The 26,946-nt window shown below is 44.3% G+C and overlaps 1 protein-coding gene across 15 annotated transcripts in view; it reads right to left on the reverse strand.

The window, feature by feature from the left end:
- Pcbp3 (poly(rC) binding protein 3) overlaps positions 1-26,946 on the reverse strand; it is a 194,131-nt gene that overhangs the window by 123,314 nt on the left and 43,871 nt on the right. For all 15 annotated transcript variants that reach the window (XM_034524895.2, XM_034524891.2, XM_034524885.2 and 12 more), the window contains exon 2: positions 6,168-6,267. The gene's annotated coding sequence lies outside the window, so the exon portion shown is untranslated. The remainder of the gene's footprint in view (positions 1-6,167; positions 6,268-26,946) is intronic.

Consider the following 26,946-nt stretch of genomic DNA (forward strand, 5'->3'; position numbering starts at 1 on the left):
GATACCATGACCGTGCCATCCGCAAGTGTCCTAAAGGTATAACACATTTACTTTTTCTTTTGCCTCATCATTAGTCTCTGTTTGGAAATATCATCCTGATGAAAAACCCTGCTGTGGATGAGTGGCTCCTCCTCAGTGCTGGGGTGTATATACAAACCAACGACAGTGCAAGAGCCTGCCTCAGCCTGTGCCACCTGGATCCCTCCACTCTACCAATCCCCATCTCACCCGGGCTACTTCTGCCCAGGGCCACACCCGTGACTCCTTCCTGTCACCTAACTGAGCCATCGGTTCTTCAGAAAAGTCTCCCATGACCACCCTTTAAGCCATGCCCCAATTACTCTTGGGTAGCTTTATTTTTTGACTCTGCCCAGCATGAGCTACTAACTTTTCCAGTAACCGTTTTCTCTCTCATCACCAGAAGAAGAGGGCAGGACGGTATCAAAGACCTCTGCTCTGCATCATGGGAAACGACCCAGGACCTGGGAAACAGCTCTCAGCAGATGCTTACTGGGAGCACATACAAAGACAATAGACAGCAAGTGGGGACCAACACAGAGGTGAGGGCCCTGTCCCTAAGGGACAGCATACTGAAGAACAATGAGGGGGTGTGGGGAGAAGTTTGCAGGGAGTCCCCGGAAATGTGTACCTCCAATTTGATGGTGTTCTCTCTCTTGTTTAAAAAAAAAAAAAAAATCACAGAATGAAATAGACTTTTCAAATGAAAGGAGGAGCCACTGTATCTAGCACCAGATAATTCAGTTAAATGGCAGAAGAAAAAACATAATGGGAACACAAGGATCTGATCAGATGTTCTCTGTCCAGAATTCAGGTGCTGTATCTGCAGACACCCAGGTGACAGCTGTGCTAAAGGAATCCAGGTGCCACAAACTGAATCGTGCATGGGTTTACATATAAACTACATATACACATACACACAGTATGTTTACACATATATTGCACTGGTGTGGGTGTACATATACACCCCAGCACTGACTGACATGAAGCCACTCACTCACATCAGAGACTTTTTTTCATTAGGATAATATTTCCAAATCAAAAATAAGGCAAAAGCAAAGTGCTACACCTCTAGGGCACTTGAGGATGGCACAGACAGGCATGGTACCTCCCTTGAGTTCTTATCTATAACTTCCCTACTTTGGGGCACACAGTTTTCTAGCATACTGCAGTATTCCAACCAGCCCAAGCATCAAGCGTAGACGGCCCTCTGGATATAGCTGTGTCCTCTATGTCCCACCTGCTAACAACGGGGATTTCTTCAAGACCCTTTGAAGTTCCAACCTAACAGCAGATTCCCCCTGCTCTGGTCTCTAGCCCCACACTCTACCACACCACACCGCCGTACATATACCATTGCTATTTGCATGTTTCCAGTGACCCAGCTAAGGTCTTCCATGGGCTTTGTGTTCATGTCATGGCAGGGTAGGACTGAGGCTCCCTCTGATGCAGTATGGTCTTCTGGAGCCTTTCCCTTTAGGAAGAGATGGGCAAGAGGTACATGGAGGAGAGAGACCAGCAGCAGGATTTGTGGACTGCCCTGTGGGCAGTTTTAGCCCAGCACTCCAAAGGCCACCTTGATGACTTGGGACTATACGAACTGGTCTATGGATGGATACTTCAGGAAATGCGGCGCTTAGGCACTCACGGGTGCCGTTTTTACTAAATATATCTGCAGCCGCTGAGATCTTCATGGCTCACAATAAAGAACTCCCCAAACCAAGCAGACGCAGGGAGGGCGACCTTGACTCCTGCAGATCTAGGGACAGAGTATCTCATTACCATGCCTCGGAAAGCAGAACAGAGTTCTGCAGTGCTGACAAGATTCAGGAGGAGGATGAGCTGGGGCTTAAAAGGGTTCCTACTGGGGGAGGACGGGCGATGGTGTTCCGACTCAATTCCCACCACAGATTCACTGGTACAATTACCACTTCTAAATAATTAGCACTCTGGGTCTCAGAGGAACGGGAAGGAAATAGTTGGGGATGAGCTCGTTTACTCCTCCAACTCAAAAAATAGCATCATGAGGACACTGTGTGGCCATGATGCATTCGTGGAGGTGGGAGGATGCAGACCTCAAAGGGCTATGGCTCGTCCCTCCATGCAGATACCCAGGCCTGAGAAATCCCTCCATGGAGACGATCAGTGCCTCGCCCACAACTAGGGAGGAAGGATTTTTGTTGTTTTAGTTTCCTATTAGATCCAATAGATCATACACTAGGTACGTGTAGGCATAGGTGTTATATTAGAGTTTTACTGCTCTGAGCAGACACCATGGCCAAGGCAAATCTTATAAGGACAACATTTAATTGGGCTGGCTTACAGGTTCAGAGGTTTAGTCTATTATCATCAAGTTGGAAGCATGGCAGTGTCCATGCAGGCATGGTGCAGGCAGAGCTGAGACTTCTACATCTTCATCTGAAGGCTGCAAGTGGAAGGCTGACTTCCAGGCAGCTAGGGTGAGGGTCTTAAGCCTACACCCACAGTGACACACCTATTCCAACAAGGCCACACCTCCTAATAGTGTCACTCCCTGGATCAAGTATATACAAACCATCACAGGTATATATACTCATATTTCAATTTTTTGATTGGATGAGTGTATTTTATTTATGATATGCCTCCAATGTAAAGGAGTTTTTGATTTGGTGTCAGTATGTGGACTTGTATTAAAATTTTAAACTTCCTTGCTAGTACTTTCCTAGCTTTCTGAGTGGGTCACTTTCATTGCCAGACTGGGTCTATCTGCCCACTCATCAGCACTGCCTAAAAATACATGTGCTCGACTTTCTGGACAACCTCCCACAAGGCAATCAGGGTCATAGAAATCAGCTGTGCCCTGGTCTGCCACAGCTGGCTCCCTGTACAAGCAGACCCTACACAGACAGCAGGCCATACAGTCACACCCTGGTCTCCATAAGCACAGGCAGTTGTAGGATGTGGGCCTGTCCTATGTATAAAGGCCTTGGGAATGACAGGAAAGCACAAGAAATACCCCAAACTCCCACACAGAAGTGCTGACAGAGGCCTATTTTCTCCTAAGAAGTTTTCCATGATTATACCTGTCTTAAAACAAAACAACATTTCTATAAGAACTAAAGGAACAAGTTAATAGTTACATAACTATTCTCTAGCAATAAAAAAAATATAGGTTCTTACCCCAGACAGAGTTATTAAATTAACAGGCTGGCAAGCCAAGGACGGGTAAGATTTTACACAGAGCCTTACCAACCTAAGACAGAACTGCATTGCTTTTGATAATGCATATTCCATGATGGGTAAAAAAGGCATTCTTGTCAGAATGACCTAAGACAGGCTCAGTCTTGTTAATGAAATAAAAATGGAGGAGAAGCAGAGAGCTTTGGGGGCTGCTTGGCAAGAATCTGACATGGGCCAAGGACAAGGAAATGGGCTACTTGGCAGGAATATGACATTGGCCAAGGACATGGAAGTAGATTTCAGACAGGAATCTGACATTAGGCTAGAACAAAGAAGTAATTTCAGACAGGAATCTAAATATTAGGCTAGAACAAAGAAGTAATTTCAGACAGGAATCTAAATTTTAGGCTAGAACAAGGAAGTAGGCTTCAGACATAAAAATGACTTTGGGCTAGAACAGGGAAGTTGGCTCAGATATTTTGGTCATCCAGATAAGCCCTGAGAAACAGTGATCAAGGAATGTTCACAGAATTTTGTTTATTGACTTGCTTGTTCTTTGACTATTTGTGTTTATTGTCTTGCTTGTTCCTTGAATATTTGCATCTATTGTATTGCTAGTTCCTCAACCTAGAACTGACCTTAATACTTGCATGTAATTAAAATGGTATAAAAGCAAAAAGGAGGGGAGAGGATGGGATGGGGGTTCTAGGGAGGGGAAATGAAGAAAGGGGATGACATCTGAAATGTAAATAAACAAAATATCCAATAAAAATGTTTCTTATTCAATATATATGTTCATTCTTTCTCCTGTAAATATAAAAGTGGTATGCACTCATTGAGGGAAACTTGGAAAATTCAGAAATGTGAGAAACTGAGTAGCACTGATCCAACCTCTCACGGACACATCACAAAACTCTGGCTGGGCTTTAAAAGTTGTATCTTCCTGCACATGCACCATACATACAGACACACTTTATGTTGTATTCATTATTTTTTACACACGCTATTCCCATGTGCCAGTGTACCCATGCATTCCCATGACTTCATGTCATGTCAATTCTATGAACACTAATTGCTATCTAATATTCCATTGTGCTATAGAAATACAGTTAACTCATCTACTTACTCCTCTCATTATTTTGGGCTATTTGATTGCTTCCAACTGTTAATTATTTAAGTTAATACTATAATGAATATTTTCTGTACATAAATTTAGCATTTCTCTGACTACATCCTAAAGGTAAATTCAGAAGGGGAGAAATTTCTAAGTCCATAAAATGTTTTTTAAAGCTTCTCACATACATGAACAATGAGCCCTCTGGAAACCTGATTTCTACAGCCATCCTGGGACATAAGATGGCACTCTCGGACTCTGTGCTTCATGGCCAAAGCACAAGTATTAGAAATCTCAAGTCAATGGTGAGTGGAGTGGTAGGCGAGTCATGCCTGTGCACTGGCTCCGTCTCTGAGTGGTAGGGTCAGTCTCACTCTGAGCTGGCTAGTAGCTGCACTCCTACTGTGAAATGCAGGCTCAACATCTGACTAGGATCTGCATGGCTGGGTAGAACTGACGAAGCGTGTGAGGAGTGAAGGAAAGTTACACAAAGGTCCAACTAAATTTAGTTGAGTGCACTGCAGACAAGAAACAAGGAATCTTCTGTTTCAACTCTGAAACATAGATCAGACTGAACTCAAGGTCTAAATCATTTCAGAATATGCAACTACATAGTCTGGCTCACCAGCTAGCTGGTCTAACATGTGTATCCTCCTCTCTAAAGATCTGAGATACAACATCCAGGCCACTGAAGTTATCTTTATTTCAAAAATACAAAAGGCAGCAGGTGAGGCTATTATGGTCCTACAAGGGTAGTTACAAGGTGATGTATGTCAGCATCTCCAAAGATCTAAATTCAGCCATCAATTTCGTGATCACTACATTGTTGCATGCCGTCACTGCTGATGTATTAAGAGAATAATTCACTAACAATGACACATATTGTAAGCTGGTATTTATATTTAACTTATTGAGTCTTAAAGTACAAAGAGTGAGTGTTCCAGGACTCTTGGATATTAAAAACCTTTGCCACTCCTCACCACTCTCTTGGCAAACTGTGGGTGCTGTGTCTCTCATTATTTGACCATTATAGGTTACTGTTCCCTTTTACTGAGTCAACTCTGACATGTGCTAAGTTTTACCTTACAAATCTGGGCCTCTTTTAACTCCCAGATGTGGTGGCATGGTTAGGAACAAAAGCATTCTCTGCTTCAAGACTATAGATCTTCTTGGGGTTTCTCAATTCCCTATGCCATAGTGACTTTAGCTGCTCCCTCCCTCAGCGATGGATGGATACCCAGGAGGTTTCTATGGGAGAGACCCCTGTCTTCAGCATCAACTCCAGGCCCGGACCCAAGGGACAAACTGACCTTGCTCAGAGCATTCTGAATGCTCAGGTAGATATGCTACAGACACCACTGGTCTCCACACTCTGACTACAGATACCCAGCACACCCTCTCTGAGAGCCTAGCCTCCCTTAGAGGAACCTGGCTCCAGCCTGTCTAGAAGCTCTCAAAGTAGTGGACTCTCCACTGCATCTACACAGGCTTAACTTCCTCAGTCTCTTAGAACGTTTGACAGTGTAGTCAGCAGTCCTATACTATGTTCTTTTCCAAAGTTTACTGACAAACTATAGAACGTTCTTCCGTGTGATGTTTCTAAGCCATATGATTCATTTCCATAAAATGCCTTATAGTAATCATATTCTTTTTATTAATTCTTAATTCTATGCAAGTCGCTAACACCAGTGGGAATGGAAGAGAATAATCCCTTTCAGCACCCTCTCTTCCACATAAACAAAGTAAAATTCTCCCCAATGACCTGTTTAAGAACTCTGGAAATGAAAGGTTGGAGGAATCCAAGAGTCCTTTATTCAAGAGCAACAACTAGATCGTGGTAAGAACAGTACACGGTGAGGAGGAGTTTCGAACTTACCCTATTCTCATCCCCTTCCCAGGTTCACTGAGAGCTCAGGGTCAGGAGCCAGCAGCCAGCTACCGGAAGGCAGGGCAGGAGTTCACCGCAGCACAACCACCTGCATTTGACAAGGAAGAATAGCAACTCAGTAAGTGAAACATTAACCTCAGAAAACTAGAAAAGGAGAGAAACTGCAACCCCATTCAATCATAAGCAACAGTAAGTATTAAGATAAAAAAAAAAAAAACATAGGAAAGGGCAGAAAACAAGACTGAAAGGTGGTGCCTTGCAAAGGCCACTGACAAACCTGTCCCAAAAACAAAACTAAACAAAAAAGACTAAAAAAAAAATCTCTAAAATCAAGGAACAAAGGACATTACTACTAAATGTACAAAGATAAAAAGTATAAGGAAACAGAATAATTTATATCAACAAAATAGATGAAATTAACAAATTCGTATGAACATAAACTAAAAACAACAACAACAACAAATAACTAACCCTAGAAAATATAAACAAACTTGAAACAAGTAAAGAGATTGAATTAGGAAAAGAAAAAATAACTTCTAGGGGCTAGAGAGATGGCTCAGTGGTTAACAGCACTGACTGCTCTTCCAGAGGTCCTGAGTTCAATTCCCAGCAATCACATGGTGGCTCACAACCATCTATAATGAAATCTGATGCCCTCTTCTGGTGTGTCTGAACACAGCTACTATGTACTCATAAATAAAATAAATAACTTTAAATTTAAAAAAAACAAAAAACAAAAAAAACGAAAACTTTCCCCAAGTGGCTTTTTGGTAAATTCTCCCAAGTGTTTGTTGTCATTGTTGTTGTTGTTTTTAAAAAAGAACACCAGTTCTTCCCCAGCTCTCCCAAAGGATATAAGGATATATCATCCCTCTTCTATCCAATGACATTTTATGAAGCCTGCAATAGTCTGACATCAAAAACATATTTAAAAAAAAAAAAAAAAAACTCACAGAAGCCTGAGACAAACAAATAGCCTGAGACAAATCACAACAAAGTACTAGCACATTAAATCCAGAAGTACATGCAAAGGACCGTTCAGCATGACAAAGTGACACTTATCCAAAACTTAAGGCGTAACATCCAAATTGTAACCAGCATCATAGGAGTGGTGACGCACGCTCCCACACTTAACCCCATGATCCCACACACATAATGCCAGTACTTGGGAGGTAGAGGTAGAGGCAACTTCAAGGGTAGCCTAGGGTACAGAACTGGAAACTCAAGCCTATAACCAAGGGATAGCTCAGTGACAGAGCAAAGCAATATGTCACTCATACTTACACTGTTGGAATGATGACGTGTATTCCCATTCATAATTTCTATTCTTCCCCTTCCTTTTTTCTATTTTCTGTTAGCTTTTTTTTACTTGGAAACATGAACTTTCCACGTTTATCTTTTTAAAATGCATAACTTTAAAGATATCAATTTTGTTCTGAGTACTACATTTTCTGTAAGCCTTATTTATCCTGTTAATCACTTGTTACTAGATAATTCCATTGTGACTTGTAATTTGAATGATTTTTAATTTTTTTCAAATGTCAAACACATAGGTTTTCCTTCTCTGAGATTTCATTATTACCTCTCATTTGACTCTTTTGGTCAAAGAAAATGATCTGAATTTGAGAAATAAATAATAATGAGAAATAAATATAATGAGAAATAAATATAAGAGAAATAAATATAAGAACAAATATAAATATAAGAACAAGAACAAATATAAGAACAGATTTTTTTAATGTTTCATTTATTTCAAGAGATTATGTATTCTCTCTAGGCTACAGGTTTTATATATGACCACATGACTGAACCTGCCATGTATCACTAAAACCTTCAATATTATTTTTATGTGTGTGTATATGATCTACCAATTATTTAAAAAGGAATTCAACAGCTCACATGATTGCATATTTATCAATTTTTCCTAAGTCAGCCAATTCCTCTCTATGAAATTTAGTTATTACATATATATGTAAGCATTCTATATAGCCTAAGACTTAGTTATTATTAAACACAGTGATATAGCAGTGAACAACGTTTCAGTCAGTGACAGCCCACAGCAGTCTCATCAGAGATAATGGAGCTGAGCCAGGAGAGAATTGCCTGAGCCTAGGATTTCAAGGTCAGCCTGAGAAATACAGTAAAAAATAAATTATGAAAGAACTGAAAAAGTCCTGCTTCCCAGTGGTACAGCAGTCACTGTAATGCCATAGTACACTGCCTTGCTCCTGTGCTGTGATGCTGGTATAAACAAACCCACTGTACTGCCATCCCATAAAACTGTAGCACAAATAATTGTATACAGTATATAATACTGCATAGTGACAATAGACTATACTTATTGTATTATACTTTTATCGTGTTCTTAATGTATACTGTTTCTACTTGGAAAAAAATAGTCCACTGTAAGGCAGCTTCAAACTGGGCTTTCGGGGAGGGGGTTATTCAAGAAGAAGAAATTGTTACCATAGGAGGGGATATCTCCATGCATGTCATTTGCCTTGAAGACATTTCAATGGAACAAGGTATAGAACAGTGGTCCTCAACCTGTGGGTCACAACCACTTTGGAGGCCGTATATCAGATAGCCTATATATCAGATATTTGCATTACGATTCATAGCAGTAGCAAAATTACAATTATAAAGTAGCAATGAAATAATTTTATGGCCGGGGGATCACCACAACATGAAGGACGGTATTACAGGGTCACAGGATTAGGAAGGTTGAAGGCCATTGGTCTAGAAGTAGAAGATAGTAACACTGATGGCCATGACTGTTGAAGGCCTAGGCTAATGTAAATGTCTGGGTAGTCTGTTTTAACCATTTTCCCCCAAAGAGCCAACAGCTTTCTGAGTGGAAGATGAGCATACAATTACTGCTAAAGAAAGAAAAATTTGGGGAAAGTACATCAGGGAGTGTGTGCACAGACCACCACCCTCACAGAGATAAGAAACACTCAGCATCACCCTAGTCACCAAAGCAAAAAAACCAAGCAACTTCTGAACAAGTGGCTCTGTCCATGTGATATTCTTGCCATCAGGCAGCAGACTCTCTCCTGAAGCTGACGAGAAAAATACTAAAATCTGACACTAAGCAAGGAAGGTCTAGTTGGTTCTAGTTATAGCTTGGATGTAAAATGTTCTCTGTGTGAGAATTTTGGTTTCAAAAAAAAAAAAACAGTTATGTTACATGAATATGTTTATGTTTTAATCCCAGGTGTGGGGTAAGAGGCTGCTTCACAGCAGGTGATTATGATTTGCCTCGTGCACTAGCAGGGATGTGATTTTTGCCAGCTGCAGATAGTTTCATTCTGGGGACTCTGTAGAGAGTATAAATGGGAGAGCCCCAAGAGAGCCTGTGATGGCTACTGCTCCAGTGACTGCTGCATTTGCTGGTTTGCTATTGCTTGATTGCTGGATATTCTGATGACGAAGATTGCATTTGCCCCAGGAACCCAACACCCCTAATCAGTAGGAAGTAGCCTACGTCCCCCTTTCCCTCTAATCTTCTTTCTCTCCTACCCAGTGTTGAAGGACTGGAAGGGATAAGGGTGGAATAAAGGTTGGAAGGGAGGTAGAGGTATAAGAACCCAATAATATGTGTGTGTGTGTGTGTGTGTGTGTGTGTGTGTGTGTGTATACACATTCTAACAGTTTCCTACAAGCTTACATGTTTGAACATTTGGTCCCCACTTGGTAGCATTTGAAGGAAAGGCAGAACTTTTAGAAGGTGAGACCTAGCTTTGATGAATGGAACTCTAAGAAGGGGTGGGCCTTAATTATCACATCCTAGCCCCACTTCCTGCTCTCCTATGTCCTGATATGCTTAGATATGAGGAGTCCCAGCAGCATGCTCCCACCACCATATGAAGGACAATGCTCCACTTTGCTTTCTGTTATTGTAATAAGACATTGAACAAAGGCTACCTGGGGAAGAAAAGGGTTTATTTGGCTTACACTTCCAGGTCACAGTCTATCATTGAGGAAGTTCCAGTGGGAGCTCAAGCAGAGACGGAAGCAGAAACCGCAGAGAAGGCTGCTGACTGGCTTGCTAGGCTCAGCTGCCTTCTTAAACAGCCCAGGCCGGCCTGCCTGCCTGCCTGCCTGCCTGCCTGCCTGCCTGCTGCCTGCCTGCCTGCCTGCCTGCCTGCCTGCCTGCCTGCCTGCTGCCTGCCTGCTGCCTGCCTGCTGCCTGCCTGCTGCCTGCCTGCTGCCTGCCTGCTGCCTGCCTGCCTGCTGCCTGCCTGCCTGCCTGCCTGCCTGCCTGCCTGCTGCCTGCCTGCCTGCCTGCTGCCTGCCTGCCTGCTGCCTGCCTGCTGCCTGCCTGCCTGCCTGCTGCCTGCCTGCTGCCTGCCTGCCTGCCTTCCTGTTGCCTGCCTGCCTTCCTGTTGCCTGCCTGCCTTCCTGTTGCCTGCCTGCCTGCCAGGGGATGACACTACCCACATGTGGCCGGATCCTTCTACATCATACCCACAGGTATGCCCATAGGCCAATCTGATGGAAGAAATTCTTGAACTGAGGGGCCCTCTTCCTACATGTGTGAAATTGATAACCAAAATTAATCATCACAAACTGCAGGCCTTCAGACAAACTACTATCTAATATAACTCTTCTGGACAGCACAGTACTTTACCATGGTGGTTGTTTTTTTTTTTAATCACAGCAACTCTAATGCTTGGTGGTGCTTGTCAACTTAACAGACTCTACAGTTACCTAGGAGACAAACCTCCAAGCACATCTATGAGAGATTATTTGGGTAGGTTAGCCTCTGACCATGAATGTTTGGGATTGTCTTGATTATGCTGAGATGGGAGGACTCACCCTAAAAACGGGCAGCACCATTCCTGGACACCACCAAAGAGGAGAAGGCTGGCTGAGCATAGTGTGCCTCATCCTCTGCTTCCTGACTGCAGGTGCAATGCTTCAAGCTTCTGCCACCATGACCACCAAGGTCCCCACCACGGTAGACTGTGGTCTTGAACCATGAGCCAAAACATATTCTTCCTTAAGCTGCTTTTGCCAAGTTTTTTTCTTATGAATGTTCCATTCATGTGTATGTCTGTATACCACATATGTGCCTTGTATCCATGGAGGCCAGAAGAGGGTAGCAAATCCTCTAGGACGGGAGTGACAGGCAGTTGGGAGTTCTAACCCTCGTTCTCTAGAGGTGCAGCCAGAGCTCTGACCACTGAGCTATCTCTCGCCCTATGGTCAGAGTGCTTTAACATGGCAATAGGAACAGTAACTACGACAGCATTACAAACCAGAGCTAACAGAGCTGCCCATCAGAAAAAAGTCCTGAGAGGAGCTGTTGGAGAGGACAGAGTGGAGGTGGGGGGGACACTAGAGTCCTACACACTGCACACCTCCATCTCAGTCACTCAGCAAGCAGGGGTGCAGGCACATTTTCAAGGTGTCAGACACTTCAAGGAGGGAAGCCAGGTTCATAGACAGCTTTGATAAAAGATTAGATGGAAACCTTCACCCTCGTAAGGTGCAAAAGCAAGCATGGCCTCCTCCCAGGTAAAGCAGAGCTATGCAAAGACAAGGTGCTGTTGGCATGTGGACAGAACTAGGCATATAGTCTTCTGGAGGGCAAACTTGGCAGGGGCAAACCACAAGCAAGGTCAGAGGCTTGGCCCAGCTTGAATGGAGCCCCACCCACACTATAGGGACACATGGTCGGCAAGCTGTAGAGGGTAGGCTGCAAGCCAATGCCAGAGATATGGAAAGAAAGGCCAAGGTACCCACCAACTGGGCTTTGCTGCGAAAGATCAAAGGAGGCCAAGTTCAATGTCAGAGCAATGGTAGCATGCTGCAAGCTGGGACTACAGAACTACTGATAGTCTAGACATTCACCCTGCCCCCCCCCCCCCAAATTCCCCTGACCTATATGGACACTTCACTGAAAAGGCTTAATAGCATGCAAATAAATTATGCAGTAGAAGCAACCTCACTAGAAATGTGTAATCATAATTATTGTAGGTATGTAGCCATCAAGAGCAAATCAAGCTGACTGACCACAGACCACTGTTTATACTGTCAGTAGGAGACGCAGAGGCAAGCCATCTGGGGGAAGAGAGTGACCCAAAAGAATCAGTTTCCAAGACTGGTCCACCAGATAAAAACCCAGCAAAGTCAGGGAGTGACACATTAAAACAATTAAAAACCTGCACGAACTAAAATACAAAGAACCGACAATACCTGACAGACACTGGCAGAGATGTAGGAATTCTCATCGACATGTGGTACAGGCGGGAAGTGAGACAGAGTTGGGACCACTCAAAGATAGCCAGAGAGTTCCCAACAAACTAAACATGCTCTGACCATAGCACCCCACCAGTCTGTTTCCTGGAATATCCCCAAATGGGATACCGTCACACAAAGACCTGTGTACAAGTGTTAACACTGGCTTATTTTCAACTGGCAAAAATGGAAGCGATCAAGATATCTCTTGATGGGTGAATGGGTAAGCAGGCGGGGTCCATTCATAGAATCTTATTTGCAACAAAAAGACATGAGCAGACTAGCTACGAAGACACAGATGATTCATAAACAAATGGGTACCACAGTGAAAGTAGCCAGATTGGAAAAGTTACATTCTGTGTGACTCCTGCAATATGACATTCTGGAACAAGCAAAACAAGCCGGAAAACAGATCAGTAGTTATCAGTACTGGGAGGGGGGGTATGAAGGGGACAGGTAGAGCCTAAGAAATTTTTAGAGCAGTAAAACTGTCCTGTATGATACTGTAATGAGTTATAAAGATACAACGCAAGTAACACAAACTTATAGAATTTTACAGCACTAAATGTAAACCTAAATGAAAACAAATGTGTGAAATGTTTACAGGAATAACACAGAACATTGGAGCATCATCCTAAGACGGGGTGTGAAATTTGACAATACAACCTTAAGTACCATAAAAAGAGTGAAACTTCTCACTAAAGGGGTGGGTCAACGGTGCTCATCTAAGCCATTCTGGAGATGACTGGTCTGTTAGGCAAAGGTGAAAGAGAGTCCATTCAAGTCGGTGTTCTGGCTGGTAAGGCCGTCTCTCGGGGAACGTGTCTTAACACTTCCGACACGTTCTGCACATCTGCTGGGCTGAGCAATGCAGAACAGTGGGCAGTGGGAACCAGGTGCTTCCCTGTTAGATGGAGGGTTCACTCACAAGCAAGAGCGGGGCACTAGAGTGACCCCCTGACAAGAGTTAGAGGCTGGGAGATATATAGCTCCATGGATCAGTCAAGTAAGAAGACCCAAAAAGCCTTGGGAGGCAGAGGCAGGCGGATTTCTGAGTTCGAGGCCAGCCTGGTCTACAGAGTGAGTTCCAGGACAGCCAGGGCTATACAGAGAAACCCTGTCTCAAAAAAACAAACAAACAAAAAAAAAGACCCAAAAAGCTACAAAACCCAGTGGTGCAATTAGATTCAGCACACTGATATTGCTTCTTTCACTATTTGCTGATAAAAAGGAACAAGGATTCCTTAGAGATGTGGATGATCGCAGGACAGGAACAGGAACAGGAACAGGAAATACACAAAATCTAGAGAGAAAAAAGTCCATAACAACACACACACAAGCACACATGCACACACACACACATAGAGAGACACACACAGCCACACTCACACACATTCACAGATACATACTTTTTCTCTCATACACACACACGCACACGCACAAGCACACTGATGAAGGTATAGTAAAGAAGATACAGAAGTTAACTGAAAGAACTCCCAAAAGTCTAAAGTTGGAATAATTTGAAAAATAAAGTCGTATAAAACAACTATAAGCCAAAGTATAAAATAAACGACTTCATCCCAATAAATAGAAAGAATACCCAAATCTCCAAGAGCAATTCTAAAGTGTGCATAAAATGTCTCTGGGCTCACTAAAGTGAAGCTCGCCTCCCAGAAGTGTTCCCTACACTCAGTGACTTTTTCCCAAATATTATGGCACAAAAAAAAAAAAAAAAAAAAGACAACAGTTACCATGCTGGAGAACCTAGAAACACAACCCAGCATGGGTTCAGGTCCATATCTCAGTGCTAAGTTGGGCTGACTGTGTGCTTCCTTACATGAGATAAAGTGATACCCCCATGTGGTCTTTTTCCCAACACCCAGGACCCCAAGTGGTTTCCACTTGCAATGGACCCCAGAGAGTGTCAGTGGAGAACGTTCTGAAAACAAGTCAAGGGCATCAAAAATAGGAGAATGGGAGCTAGAGAGAGCGTTCACACTTAGGGACGCTGCTCTTCCAGAGGACCTGGGTTCAATTCCCAGAAGCCATATGGTAGCTCACAACAGTCCCAGGAACCCCACTTATGGCTACTGCACTCATATGGTGCACAGGCATATATGCTGGCAAAACATCCATGTACACAAAGTTGTGTGTGTGTGTGTGTGTGTGTGTGTGTGTGTGTGTGTGTGTTAGTTATATGTTTGTGGTATGTATACGTGTGTATGTTATGTGTGTGGTATGTGTGTATATACATGTGTATATATGCATGTTGTGTGTATGGTATGTGTATATGTTGTATGTGTATATATGCATGTATATATATGTATATATGTGTTATACTGTTTGTGTAGTGTGTATATGTGTATACATGTTGTGTGTGTGTATGGTGTGTGTATACTGTGTGTATATGTTGTATGTGTGTGTGTGTGTGTGTGTGTGTGTGTGTGTGTGTGTGTGCGTCTTTCAGGAACAACAAAAAAGGGGAGTGTGAGAAGCCATCACCTCCAGGAAGGGCCTGAGCAGATGGGGATTACCTGTAATGTGTCCCCTGAGTGGGACCTTGGAAGAGGAAAGGACGAGAGAGGGAAACTGAGGAACCCTGAAGAACAGATCTTAGTAGCAGTGCCTCTGTGGTGGTGGTAACCAGAACAAGTGTGCTTTGGCGATGTCAAATGACAACCTGGATGTGAAGTGTGTAGATTTTCTCTATAATCTTTGCAATGGGTCTAGAAGCCTACAACTCTAATATAAAACATTAAAAAAAATAGCATCAAAGAAAAAGATGCCCACCTCTGTCTATGCCTAGAAGGAGAAATGCAACTTTTTCACAGCAGCATCAAATCCTAAAAACCTGTCACAGGTGACAGGGCAAAGGTATGTCCACGGAGGAGGTGTGTCCAAGTGGCAGAACAAGTCCGAGCTGTTATCTGGGGCACTGGGTTACTTGTAGTATATTTAAGGAGTCGTATTTTCTCTGCCATAGTAGGAGCTGTGCTTTTCCTTAATTCCAGTGTTGAATATTCAGCTTAGGACACTGAATATGAGAGGGAAGGAGAGGAGAGAGAGAGGAGTGGGGAGGAGGGATAGAGAGAGAGAGAGAGAGAGAGAGAGAGAGAGAGAGAGAGAGAGAGAGGAGAGAGAAAGACAGAGAGACAAAGAGATAGACAGAGAGAGATCAATTTTGGACACATGAAAATTCTTTGCATTAGTGGGTCACAACCTCATGAAGCCCCTCTCAGTGAGCGCTGCTATGTGTGGTGTCTTCCTGTATACTGCTGTACTCCACACACCAACTCAGCAGATCTGGAACCACTCTTTCCTCTTTGCAGATTTGGAAACTAAGGCTCAAGACTGCTAAGCAGTTTGCACAAAAGTCTCCTATCTAGCAAGCCAGGGAGCCAGCCCGTCTGAAGCCATACTTCCTAGGCAGAGGCTCCATGGTTCATCTGCAGGGTCCCTCTGCCTACAGCTACAGTGCTGAAGAAGAGTCCAGCAGACTTGTCACACAGCCACGCCCAGCCACAAACAGAGTGCTCTAAACAATGAGCGTTTCCAGGAGTGGTGCAAAGGCCGCTACAGGGACAAAGGGTTCTTCCTACCAGAGAAAGATCAGGCAGTGGCGTCTTTGAGTCCGTCTTGAAACAGGGCCAGGGCCTAAAAGCTTCCAGAGCCATGAGTCACACCCATCAATATGCATTAGCTCCAGGATGGTACCCTTCAGGGGTGTTTCTGAGCCAGGAAGGGATTAACCCTTTCTCTATCAAATTCTCCCACATGCTGTGCTGACTGGCTTTTCTGGCTCTACTTAAATGAGATTGACCTTTCCACTATCTATAATAAGGTAAGCTACGCTTTACAGATGGTCCCTTCACTTTATGTCCGGAACATGTGAAGTTCTGAAAAATGATTCCAAAAGTCCTATAATGTCCAAACCTCAGGTGCTGTCCTTCCTGACTTCTTGGTTAAAATTGTGTCCCAAATACATCCCACAAGCAACTTAATCTGGGCAAGACTCAAGCCATCACAAATACCTCCACAAATACCGCCCCCCCATCAGATAGCCCACAAGCTTCAGGACACCTTCAGGGTGACCAGAACATGAGTCATCTCCTCAGTGAGGCAGGCTGCTGAGATCTATCTTGACACATGCGCGCATGTAACACAGGACTAATCTAAAAGTCTTTCCAAACCTCAGGCCTATAAAGAGTGTTGCTCACAGAGCCTCAGGAGAAAGCATGGAGAAGGAGCAGGGTTCAGGCTTCCCTGAGCCAGGCTCACCTTCTCAATCCTGTCATTTCCAGTAAACATGGGCTTTGAAGTTAGAGCCGCCTGAGGAAGATCAAGACCCAGTGAGTTGGCCCCGAGGGATCCCCACAGCACATCTCGGCCATTCTAAGCCTCAGTGTCCATCTCCCCTGTGAGCAGCCGGCTGCCCTGGGATGCAGAAGCAGTGTTGGGATGAGGCTGGGATGAGGCTGGGGCTCTGGACCTAAGCAGATAGTTCAGCACAGAGGCTCCTGACACTTCCTCTCCCTCTCTCACTACCTGAAGTCTTCCCTCTCACTGGAGACTAATAACAGCAAGCAGGCAGTACACAGCAAAGCAGGACTGTCCCCTCCTTCAGAACCTCCACTGTACTTGGATCTCATAACCCTAATAACCCAAACTGTACTTGGCAGCCACCCTCTAGAGCAAATCTAATTATGTCTGCAGAGGATCCTGTGTCTGAGCCAGAGCCTCTCATAGCATGAACATTAAAAGTGCAGACTCCCCATCCCCATATCTACTGGATCTAGATCTTGATTTTTAAAAATTCAGGCTGGAGTGATGGCTCAGACTTTAAAAGTACTGACTGCTCTACCGGAGAACTTGAGTTCAATTCCCAGCACCAACATAGTGACTGACAACCATCTGTAACTCCAGTTCCAGGGGATCCAACACCCTCTTGTGAACTCCACAGATGACGTGTACACATGGTACACAGAAATACATGCAGAAAAAAACACTCACACACAAAATAAAGCTCAGTAGAGTCTTGTACACTTTAAGAGTTTGAGGAGCTCTGGCCTGGCCTCTGAAGACAAAGCCATGTTCCTTTCTGGGGCTTCTACTGGACTCAGTACACTGCTCTTCAGATGGGTGCCTCTTCTTTCCTTCCTTCCTTCCTTCTTCCCCTCCTCTATTTTTCTTTACTCCCTCCATTTATCCATCCTCCTCCCCCCTTCCTCCTTCCTTCCCCTTCCACTTTTTCTTTCCCTCCCCGTCCCTCTTATAGCCAGGAATGTGCATTCAGGTACCAAAGTGGGCAGGGGTGAACCTCAGACCTAAGCACCAAAGCTTCAGAGATGAGACAAGCCGCCGTGGCCTCACAGCCTTAAGCTCTCCAGCCATCTCTTCCCAGCCCCTTCAGCTGATGTGCTAAGAGTCCTCCTCTTGCCACTGTTTGTGCCCCCTGGAACAGTATTTGCTCCTGAAGCCAAAGCCATTCTCTTCTATAGCATCGACAGGTTCGGAGGAGGGGTTCGGAGGAAGGATGGGCAGAAATATAAAGAGGGGTAACTAGGAAGAGAGAGGAACAGAAAAAGAACTGCTGGTAAAGAAGTGGGGAGCACAGAGAGGCAGGGAACGGAAAGCCTGCACTGTCAGGGGAGTGACCACGTTTAGGACTCCGCCCTACAGATCAGTGGCTTGAAGACAGGCAGGGCAGACAGAGTCATCAACACTCCCAGATGATAAGGTTATGGGGTCATACCAGTGGCTATGAGCCCTCCTCCCCGAGATTCTGCCTTCCCAGGCTAAAGGGCATGGCAGAACTCCCCACCCAGTAGCTTTTCTGCTCCAGGAAAAGGCTTGCTTAGGCTCGTTGCATCCAGTGGCCCTGCAGCCACGGGGAAGGTGGACCTCTGAATATAAAGACTGTGCTGGCAACTCAACGCCTGCATGGTGGTAGTCTATAACACATACAAGGAAAGGTCCTTTCCAGACACCAAATTTCACAAATGACACCAGCGTTCACTGGGCATGCTCTGTGCTCTCACTCCCGGTGGACTCGGTAAATGACACTATGGCCAGCTCAACATCTTACTTCTGCCTCCTAGGCTAATGGCAGCGAAGGAGGTCAGTCAAGGAGGGCTCACGTGCTGGTTCTGTGCAGCATGTAATTAAGAATGGTTTCTAGGCTTTTAAAAAGTTGAGGGGGGGGGAGATAGATGAGCCTACAGGTGATCACACAAAAGCATATGCAGATCGCTGGCCCTTGGTGGTCCCAGATAGCGAGCTCTCCAGTAGAGCTCCACTTTCCCTGCAAACCGGTTCTAGAAACCCCAGGCAATGCCTTAAAAAGTGAAGTTAGGTAGAAGTGGGCCATCAGTTATCCCAGGAATCTATAAATAAATAAATAAATAAATAAATAAATAAATAAATAAATAAAACAAAAATGACCAAATGGCCATTAACTGTTGGTCCCTAAGGAACAGCTAGAGTCCGTTGTCTCCATGCCCACTGAGGATGGTCCAGCCAAGTGGGGAAGCGAAAGAGCAAAGGAATCTCTATGGAGTCAGGTATCTTAACTGGTGAGAAGAGCTGACTATGTCTCACCTTCAAAGCCACCCACTGTAACCAAGAATCCAGTCTGGGTCCGGCATCGACCTGACTAGGAGACCTCTGCTTCTAAGGATAAAGCCTTGAGCTCCAAGGCGTTTCCAGGATCAGTATCGACAGCAACATTATAGAGACACAGGAAGGAGCCGCGCTTTCAGGAAGCAGCCTAAGAGCATCCGCGCCCATGCCCACACTACACAAAGCAGCAGCTGAGTGCTGAGGAGGAGGACTGGCCAGGGAGCTCTCCTCATGCCCAATCAAGTGGCCCTTGGGACTCAACCCAGTGCTCCAAAACAAACAGATACGAGCACTGGCAGCTTGGTGGAGGTTAGCTAGAAGACCAGGATCCAGAAACTGAAGACGGCAGCATTTGGCTCTCTTCGGAGCCAATTGCTATAATGTATTCCGCAGACCGCGCTCTCCGCGCTGTACACCTGCACTATATCACACGGCTTTGTAGGTCATTTGGCTCACAAAATTGATTTAGGAGAGATTATCCAATTCCATTTTACATTTCATGTTTTGGAACCGTGCCAGCAGCAACCGCGGTTCTTGCAGAGGTCAGGAAGCCATGGACGAGGCGATCCCTTACCATCGCAAATGGAACTCCATATTCTCTTATGAATTTCCTGTCAATCTTCAAATTACTTCAAATACAATTGCCCTTCACTTAGACAGTGTTTTATGTCTCCAATCCTGCCTGCATCTGTCCCCTATTCCATTACCTCCTCCATGGCACCCAGCACTCTCTCACATCTCCTGAGGTGCCTGTCTTGGGGACAGCTACAGGGAGGGATGGGAGGGGCACTTCCTTCCGGCAGCCTCTAGCTAGCCTGGCTAGCTAGATCCTCGATTGCACCAAACAAAGGCTCGTATGTCTTGCACTTTTAAAAATGTCTGCTTCAAGGGGGCCAGCAAGATGAGTCAGCAATAAAAAGCACTCACTCGCTACTCAACTGACGAGCTGAGCTCAGTCCTCTTGAGCCGACATAATGGCCGGAGAGAAAGCGTTTCCACAAGTTGTCCTCTAATCACACAGCAAATACTGAGCCAATGGGCACAAGTTCTGAGTGACACGAGGCGGCCTCTTAGAACTTAGGTTAAATATCATGTGTGCCATAACACAGACCCACGCTGAGTGTGGGCGTGCACACCCGCACGTACACAGGAGCACACAAACACGACATGTCCCTCGTGCAGGTGCGTGCGGCACCCACGTATGCCATAAATAAATGTTTTAAAAAAGTATTTTCAAGTGTATATAAAATTCCTCTTTCAGAGACTTCGATGCAGAAAAGACAGACAGACAAGAAGAGAACTAAGGGAAAAATGACACCTGCATGAGAGGGATGGAGATGAGAAAAGGTACAGGCGAATTCAATAATAAACATTAAAAATCATTACAGCACCCATCATTATGTATTCTGTATATAAAAAAATTAATATAAAATTACCGGGGGGGGGGAATTCCTGCTTGGTCCTACTTTCATCCTGAGCACTACTCACTCTCTTAGGGCATGTGGTGGATCTGTGTTGTGTGATGTGCTTCTCAGCATGAACGTGTGGTGTTTCCATGTTGTGTGATGTGCTTTTCAATGTGAATGCATGGAGGCTGGGGCTCAATGCTGAGATGTCTTCCTCAGTTGCTTCTCGGCCTTCGATGGGCATGCCGCCACTCCTGGCTTTTATGTGGGTGCTGGAGACTCGAACTCAGGTCTCATACTTGCCTACTCTACCCAAGCCGGGAGTTGTGGCACACGCCTTTAATCCCAGCACTTGGGAGGCAGAAGCAAATGGATCTCTGAGTTCCAGGACCTATAGAATCAGTTCCAGAGCCAGGGCTTCACAGAGAAAGCCTGTCTTGAAAGTTTAAAAGAAAAATTGCTTTCCCCAGTGAACCACTTCCCCAGCCTCTGCCGGAAACCTTCTCTGCAGGAAAGCTATGAGCTACCTCAACAACCAACACTGTCAGCTCTCAGTCATTGGTGCTGTAACCAGGATCCTCCCTCCAGCCAGACGTTGCTTCCCCCTCGACCAAGCCTGCCTTCACCTCCACTCAACTCCAGAAACTCTAAACTTCCAAGGTCAATGCCTCTTGAAGCCACCACCAAACTGAGCTAGCCTTGTCCCGGGAATTGGTTCCTGTATGTCCTGTCCATCCACCAAGTATCAGTCAGTCCTAAACTGATTTGGTTTTGTTTGGTTGGTTTGTTGGTTGGTTGGTTGGTTGTTTGGTGGGTTGGGTTGGGTTGGGTTGGGTTGGGTTGGGTTGGGTTTGGGGTTGTTTTCTTTGAGAGTTGTGTTTTTGTATCAACCTTATTTAATATCTCGGTACACCCCCACTTAAACACTTCTTTCTTTTTATTTTTATTCTTCTTTTACACATTACATCCTGACTCTAGTTTCCTCTCCCTTCGCTCTTCCCAGTCCCCAACATACACACCTCCCTTTTCTCCCCAGATCTACGTTTCCCTTAAAAAAAAAAAAAAAAAAAAAAAAAAAAGGGGGACACCCAGGGATATCAGCCAAATATGTCCAACACATTACAGTAAGAGCAGGCACAAACCTTCATATCAAGACTGAACAAGGCCACCCAGTAGGGGAATACAGATCCCAAGTCCAGGCAGGAAAACTGGAGACACCCTGATTCCTAATGACATTCTCTTATACACTTGGATTTGTGTCTAGCTCAATTGTCATTAGAGATGCATCATCCAGCAACTGATGGGCACAGATGCAGACCCACAGCCAAACGCTAGGCAAAGCCAGGGGAACCCTGCGGGAGAGGGCGAGGAAGGATTGTAGGAGCCAGAGGGGTCAAGGACACCATGAGAACATAGCCCACGGGATCAACTAAGCCAGACTCATGGAGACTAAAGCACCAACCTCAGACCCTGTATGGGTCTGAGCTAGGCCCTCTGCATATATGTTATGGTTGTGAGTGTTCTTCTTGGGGACATATCCAAGGTTTTAAGCAGGCCATGAAAACCCTGCTTCAGACCACACCTAGAACCTATTCCCCTCCCAACTCAACGGCTGCTACCCTGGAAAACAGTGCCCTCATGCCTTCCCTAAGCTAATGGAACGACCACCTAACTGATGCCACCTTCTGCCCAGGACCCCTGGAATAGCAAAGTCATTCTTTAAGGGACCAGTTCATTCATAATCTCTAAATAGTCCTGCAGTGGTTTCCTAGTCCATCCAAAGAAAAGCTGACTCCTCCCATTGGCCTTCAAGGGCCTTTACAACATCTCCCTGTCCTCTGATGCCATGGCCTCTCAGTCACGTGACCTTCCTCTAGTTTGCATTTCTCTTTTACACCATCAGTATGATGCAGCTCCCATTTTGTAACTATGCTTTGGATTTTGAGGTAACCATAAATCCACACACAACTGCAGAAGCAGCAGAGAGATACTTTACATACCCTCAACCGAGTTTCCTCCTAAGACAACATTAATATGGGAGCCATGATATTAACACTAGCACAGTTACGACTCAAAACAGTCCTGCAAGGAAGTGTCATGATGCTCTCAGGGCTGTAAACACATCCCTCCGAAAGCAACTCCGTAGTCCTTCACAACCTCTTATTGGCTCTCCGTGTCCACAACGTCAATTTCAATGACCCTGAAATAGGACGTCCAGTATAAATTCTTGGGGAATCAATGTTTTCCCCAGTTTACTTTCCTGGGATTCACCAGGGCACTCTATTTGTGTTCAGTCCTTTTCACTGCTGGCTGGGCACAATGTTTCCCTGTTGACTTGTTTGTCCCTCCAAGGAAGAACACCTACCCAAGCCTTTCCCAGTTTCTGGCTACTTCAGTGGACACACTGTAGATAATGTGTGAATAGATTTTCAATAAACAGATTTTTCATTTCTCTGAGGCAAATGCCCAGGAGTGTATGTATAATTAGTTTACCTGGTGGTAGCTGCTCTTTAGGGTAGTAAGCACCACCCGATTGTTTTCTAGAGAGCTGTGCCATGTCACACCCCAGACAGCAATGGATGAGGGATCCACGTCTATCATGAGCTATTGTTTACTGTTGTTGCAATTTTTTTTTTTACTTTATCCATTCTGTTAAGTGTATGTCTTTGCATTTCCTAAAGAGTCAATTATATGGAAGATGTTCTCATTTTCTAGGTGCCATCTGTAATATCTCTTGATAAAATGTCTCAAGTCTTGTATTCTATTTCTATTAAACCCTTTATTTTGCTACTGATTTTGAGAGCTCCATACGTTACAGGATCACTCTTTCCTCCGGTATACGATTTTTAAATATTTTCCATGCATAAAATTATCTTCTCATTCTTTGAACATAACCTTTGTTTAAATTCTGATGAGATTCAATTTATACTTCTCCTACAGGTAAAGTTTGAGTCAAGTGTAGAATTCCCTTATTCTCTTCCTTGAGTTTGAAACTTTGGAGATTTAGACTGCGTCTAACATCTGCTTCGAGTTAACTCTGTAATGGCGCGAGAAACAGATTGAGGGACAAATCTTCAACCTCTGAAAGATTGTTCTAACACCATGTGCTGGTACGGTCATCCTGCCTCATCACTTGCTTTTGGACTTGAGAAACTTAGACAAAGAAACAGTATACACAGGACCTCCTATTCTGCACCACATAATCTTCACCACAGAGCTATAAAGTAAGTCTTGGAGGGGCATGGTGGTGCATGCCTTTAATCCCGGCACTTGGAAAGAAGAGGCAGGAGGATTTCTTGTGTGCTCCAGATCATCTGGGAATACAGAGTGAGACCATGCCTATGGGGGAAAGCTCATCTTTAGGGTGGACAGAGTTGTCTACGCTTCCTTTTCAGTTTTGCCTCGGCTTTTCCTGCTACTCTGCTTTAATATAGTAATATAATAATTTGGAAATAACACTGTTGATTTTTCTATTCCATGAACATTGTATGTCTCTCCATTAATTCAGCTCTGTCCTCATTTTCTTTATCTGCATTTTAAAGTTTTCAGCCTCTGAGTCCTATGCTTTTATGTTAGATCTGTAGCTAACTATGTCCTCATTTTCCAGTGATCGTACACTAGTTTAAATTTTGGTGTCCAGATGTTGATGATACACAAGTATAAAATTAATTTTTGAGTTTATCTTTTATTGTAAGAATCGGTGAATCACTAATTAGAGTAGGTTGTATTATAGATCCTGGGGATTTTCTACATAATCATGCTTCTGCAGATAACCAGGAATTATCTGCTTCTGCATGTGCCCTGCCCTTGTGATTGTTAAGTACATCTTCTAAAGTCTACGAACAGATCCCTTACTTCCACTGACTCAAAAGCAAAAACGTCATCACGGCAGCATCTGAGGCCAACTAACAAGATTCCCAGTCTGCTGTTTCCCGCCTATCTGATATGCCTACCATACTTTAGAGTGTCCTTACCATTTTATTCCTTCTGTTATATACAGAATTCATGGAACTGTTACCGCATCAGAACATGGAATATGAAATAAATTAGGCCTGTGGGACCAAGCCATGATCCCTCATATGTGGCTCAGGGATAAACTTGTCTCTTGTCCCCTTTGAGGTCTGAGCTGTGTTTGTTTACTTTGACAGTAGCCTCAATATAGGAGCCCAGAATCCATTTTTCACTAAAGTAGACCCATGGATCAGAGCCAGGTACCAGCATGAGCCCCTTGTACCCAACCATCCAGGACTGTTACCTTGAGTGGATGTTATGAGTGGACCGCTCTTGGCTTGGGTGATGAACAGATTTTTGGGTGATGTTGATTTTTGCATCCTGTTTGTTAGGTGCCTTTTGTTTGTTTGCTTGCTTGCTTTAAAAGCATTTGGTTTGCTGTATCGGTGTGGTCTGTTTACTTTGAAAGTATTTGGGGGTCTGGCCTTTGACTTTGTTAATCTGCTAACATTCTGTCCTTTTCTGCAGCCCCTCATCTAAGACCCTAATGCCAGGAAAGGGATCTGTGAAGAAAAACAGGTACTCCAACTCCAGCTGATCTTACGTTTGATAAGTGTGTCTAGTCAACTTGCAAGTGTTTTTTTGAAAGGTGGCTGGTCCTGAGGGTCAAGGAGTCTGACCTGCAGCTGATGCCATTGTTTGGGGGACGTAGGAGATGTGTCCTTACTGGAGGAAGTATGTCATCAGAGGTCAGTGTCAAGAATTTAAAGACCCACACCACTTCTAGTTTCCTCCCTGCTTCACTCTCCAGGCTAAGATATGAGCTTTTGACTTCCTGCTACCATCACCATGCCTGCCAGTAGCCACCACACTTCCCCAGTGTGAAGAACTGGAAGCCCAAATAAACCCTTCTTCCTCTACACTGCTTCTGGTCATGGTATTTTCTCATAGTGACAGAGACATAACGAACACAGGATCTAACTTAAGTGAACCTGCCTTTATAGCTTGATTTACTCAACAGGGAACATTATTTATTATCTCTAAACTGTTGTTGCTATTGCTGTCGTTGGTATGCTCAACTGAACATCGTAATAGAATTTTTTAAGACATAATAAGCAGCCTATTTAACTGGAATTTTAAAACATCTAATGACAACAAACAATAAATGTGGCAAATTACAAATTCAAAAAAAAAGCTCTAGGAACTACATCTAAGTTAAAAGATGTTAAAAATAGGAAATTATTCTTTAAAATGTAGGGGTTGTGTCAGAACTAAAGATAAATTTTAAAAACACTCTCCTTAACTCTCTAATCTCATTTCTTCTGGGCCCTTGCCTCTTCCATTCTTGTCTCCTAATAGAGAAAAATTCTATATAAAAGAAAAAAAATTGTTATGGTGTTACGTAGCAACAGGCCTGGACATGCACTCCTTACCAGCCGGCCTCTGTAGAGCCGGAAGTTGCTGTGTAGCCTGCTAGGAGGAATCATCAGCATTCCTGATCAGCCATGAATGCTCAACATCACGGTGCCAAAATACCAGACAACGTGATCCTGCTGGTACAAATTGTGACAAAACTGTCATGGTCTAACAAACAGCCTTCTAGTTGGTTTTAAGGCCCACTTCACAGAATAAAATTAGGTCAGGCACCAGCCAGGACAAAACATATGACTAGGAGCTCACAGGTCCCAGGGCAAAGGCTGCTGCTTACTGTTTTCTTAAATGGATCTAATGTGCCCATTAAATGGCCTCCTACACATTTGTTCTTATACCCAGAGATTACTGTTGCTGTCAGTATCAACTGGTAATGAAACAAAACTACCTTTTGCAATAGATGGTGTACCACAAAGACACATAACCACCAGTGAGACAAGTGACTGACGCTGTGGCACTGGACCCCCAGTGTTTATCCTTAGATAGGTGTCTGTATCAACCCCTAAAAGCTCAGCAAACATCATGGAAGAGAGGACAAAAGAATGTAAGCGTGAAGCTGAGCATGGTGGGACACACTTGTAACCCCAGCAACTCAGAAGAAAGAGACAAATGGATCTTTGAGAGGTTGAGGCCAGCCTGGTCTATATAAAAAGTTTCAGGCTAGCAGGGGCTATGTGGTGAGGCTCTGTCGCAAAAATAAATCACTAATGAGCAAGAGGGAGAGTGAAGTGTTGTACATCAATTCTGCCATCTTGAAGCATTAGTTCTGCCATCTTGAAGCATCAATTCTGCCATCTTGAAGCATCAATTTTGCCATCTAGAAGCATCAATTCTTGAGGACAAATCCCTAAGTCTCAGAAAGTTCTAAATGGAAACACTCCCTCCAATAGGACAGAGAGGCCTGTGAGACTCAAGAGGAAAACAACTCGAGTCTCAAGAAGTTCCTAAAACCAATAAGATATACAAGGCCCCCTCCACATGGTTATGGAAGCAATAAACACCTGCTGGACAAGAAGACTCTCCAACCAAGCTATCTGGAGGACACGCCAACCTCCTGAGCGGCCTGTATGCCATGCAGAGAGAACTCCACAGTTGCAGCTTTGGTTATAACTCAA

The sequence above is a fragment of the Arvicanthis niloticus genome, chromosome 20 (assembly GCF_011762505.2).
Source record: "Arvicanthis niloticus isolate mArvNil1 chromosome 20, mArvNil1.pat.X, whole genome shotgun sequence".
Classification (NCBI taxonomy): Eukaryota; Metazoa; Chordata; class Mammalia; order Rodentia; family Muridae; genus Arvicanthis; species Arvicanthis niloticus.